The 3,274-nt window shown below is 49.0% G+C and overlaps 1 pseudogene; it reads left to right on the forward strand.

The window, feature by feature from the left end:
* Positions 1-332: 332 nt before the first annotated feature.
* Positions 333-1,533, forward strand: LOC115384521 (ATP-sensitive inward rectifier potassium channel 15-like; annotated as a pseudogene).
* The last annotated feature ends 1,741 nt before the right edge of the window (positions 1,534-3,274 follow it).

The following is a 3,274-nucleotide window of genomic DNA, read 5'->3' on the forward strand; positions in this document are numbered from 1 at the left end:
TGTGGAGTTGGTCAAGCTGTTTGAGGGTGGAGGAACTTCCTCCCGAAGACAATCGATTAGATCGTCTCTGTAACACCCAGCTCATGAGATCAGTGTAAAAGACGGAAACACTGTCCAAATGGTGACCTTCACATTTACTTGAATGCATTTTATAGAAACAATATTTCTTTGTAGCTTTGTAACTGAGACGTGCCTTTCATATTAAATTCAACAGCTTGGTGAGGAATTCTAAACCTATTCCTGTTCAGATTTTAAGCTTGTGTGCATCATTCAAACGAAGGTCCAACGCTCCTCCTCCTCTTCTTGCTCCGTCAGCTCGTCTGTGGCTGAAGCCGAAGCCAAACCTCCGTTCATTCATCTTCCTCTGACTGGGAGCAGCATGGCCGGCAGGAAGTCGGCGGTCCTGAGGAGGATCGTCAACAAGGACGGCCACAACAACGTGCGCATCGACAACGTGGAGGGCATGGTGAAGCTGTACCTGCACGACATCTGGACCACGGCGGTGGACATGAAGTGGCGCTACAAGCTCACCCTGTTCGCCTCCACCTTCATCATGACCTGGTTCATCTTCGGGGTCATCTTCTACTTCATCGGCATGGGGAACGGCGACTTCGAGCCGGGCCTGAGCTCCAACCACACGCCCTGCGTTCTGAACGTGGAGACGCTGACAGGGGCCTTCCTCTTCTCGCTGGAGTCTCAGACCGCCATCGGCTACGGTTTCCGCTGCATCTCCGAGGAGTGCCCGCTGGCCATCTTCACCCCGGTGGCCCAGCTCGTCATCACCGGCCTGGCCGAGATCTTCGTCACCGGCGCCTTCCTGGCCAAGCTGGCGCGGCCCAAGAAGCGGGCGGAGACCATCAAGTTCAGCCAGTCGGCGGTGGTGTGCCGGCGCCGGGGCCAGCTGTGCCTGATGCCGAGGGTGGCCAACATGAGTTAGAGCCTGCTCATCCAGTGCCAGCTGACGGGGAAGCTGTTCCAGTCCAACGTGACGGAGGAGGAGAGCTCGGTGGACTTCCACATGGACTCCAGCGGCGAGAGCCCGTTCCTCATCCTGCCTCTCACCTTCTACCACGTCCTGGACGAGCGCAGCCCCCTGTCCGGCCTGACGGCGGAGAACCTGCTCACCCGCGACTTCGAGCTGCTCGTCACCCTCAACGCCACCATGGAGCCCACGGCGGCCACGTGTCAGAGCCGCACCTCCTACGTCCCGCAGGAGATCCTGTGGGGCTACGAGTTCAAGCCGGTGCTGTTCAGCACGCCCAGCGGCCGCTACGTGGCCAACTTCAAGTTCTTCGACAAAGTGCAGGCGAGCAACGGCCCGGCGTTCATCAGCAACAACACGGAGAAGCTGAAACTGGAGGACTACAAGAAGGAGTAAACTGTTTATCAGAAATATCAGGCAATGAAATGTTTTTTGGTAACAAAGAGACTGAATAGAAAACGTAAAATACAGGAGAAATTCGTAGCAGCTTGACCAGTGAAATGTGATTTGTAGTTGAAAGGGATATATAAGACAAAGTGATCTAAAACTACAAAACAGCGTCAGTGGAGTTCACAGAACAGCATCCCGTTGGACGTTTCTCTGCAGAAGAAGACATAGATGTGAAAGGGAATGTATTTAATGTGTTCAGCAACTTTAATCATTGCAAAAACCACAAAAATGTACACACCTTTACCACAAAATGTCACGCCCTGTGCCCCTGCACCCATGTGGGGGCGCTCGGGTCCTGTTTTGTGTTGGTCTGCCCTCATGTTCTCCTGCCTGGTCACCTGCCTGCTCCTCTTGTTCGCCCTCTGGTCTGTCTCGTTATCTCCCTAATGTGCTCCACCTGTCCTGCCCCCCTATTTTAAGTCCTGCTCTCCTGGTGCGTCTTGTCGGCTCCTTGTGCGTCTGTCTTCCTGCGTCCGTGTCCCTGCCTGCACCTCAGCTCTGTTTGCCTTTTCCTGAGTTCCTGACCTCCTGAGTTTTCGGAATAAAAGACCCTTTCCAACCATGCCTGCTGCCTGCGTCCTTCCACCCTTGCACCCATGACACAAAAATGCGTGAGAATTAGAAAAGTTTAAGCTAATCCACCAGAGTTCACGTCTTAAATTTAAATCTCTGCATTTGTGTTTTTTTCTACCTTGAAATAAAAACCCAGTCACAGTCTGATCCAGTCATTTCAGTTGATACCTGTTTCAGAATGTTGATCATCCTATCATTAAACGTGAAATCAATAATTCATGCGTATCTGTGAATTGGCTTGTGGACTCTTGAAAAATAGTGTGAAGTGATTTAAGCTCCTTGATCACGCAGGAGGTTTTGAATGAATGGGTTTGCTCTGTGCTCACACAGATTAAAAGCAGAAGCCTCTTCAAGGACAAAACTCGTTCCTCCAGCAGCTCAGCTGTTCAGGCTTTCAGGGTTTGTGATGGAAACATGGTGGAGCGACCAGCAAACTGGAGACGAGTGTTTCTGATCCAAACAACATCTCATCTTTTTCTGTCAGAGACAATAAACTACATTTAGCAATAATTCTGTTGTTATTTTTGATATGGAGCAACTTTTCTTTGTTGCTTGTCTATCAGCAGCTACACATCCGATATTTGCTCTGATGGACTGGAGCGACACACACATTCTCACTGTAATTAACGAACGGGTGCAGGAAGCTTTTGGTTTTGTCTGTCAGACTGTACAACTCTACTGTATACGTAGAATATGAGCAACAACCCTGGACAAAATATCCTGCAGTCTTGGTCAATTTATAATGTTCTTTTTTTTTATTCTTTTTCCTCAATGCACACACACACACACATTGTGACATAAACTCCATTCTTCTTCTTTTCCAGCGTCGCTGTTCCTTAATAAAAGACACTTTTTTTTAACCTATTTGTGCCTTTTTTTCTTCTAATTTTTTGGGGGGTTTAATTGAATTATGCCTGGAAATTGTCTCTTTTTTTGGTTTGGTTTAACCTAAATATGCCTGGAATGTAGCCCTCTTTTTTTCTTTTCTATCCTAAATTTGTTCTGAATTTCTTCTTTCCCTCTGTCTTCTTTTTGTCTGTCCCCACTTTCCTTTCCATTGTTTTCATTTACAAATTTCTGTCCAGCTGAGCGAAGTGGACAGAAATCACTTCTTCCAGCTCTTCCGGCTCTTCCCGCTGCAACAGCTGAACAGATTCCTCCACCAGGTCCACCGGCTCGACTTTTTAACCAACTCCACCGGCTCCACAGTCTCTACTGTCTCTACCGGCTCTTCTGTCTCCACCGGCTCTTCTGTCTCCACTGGCTCTT

This window comes from Salarias fasciatus, unplaced genomic scaffold, assembly GCF_902148845.1.
Source record: "Salarias fasciatus unplaced genomic scaffold, fSalaFa1.1, whole genome shotgun sequence".
Lineage (NCBI taxonomy): Eukaryota > Metazoa > Chordata > Actinopteri > Blenniiformes > Blenniidae > Salarias > Salarias fasciatus.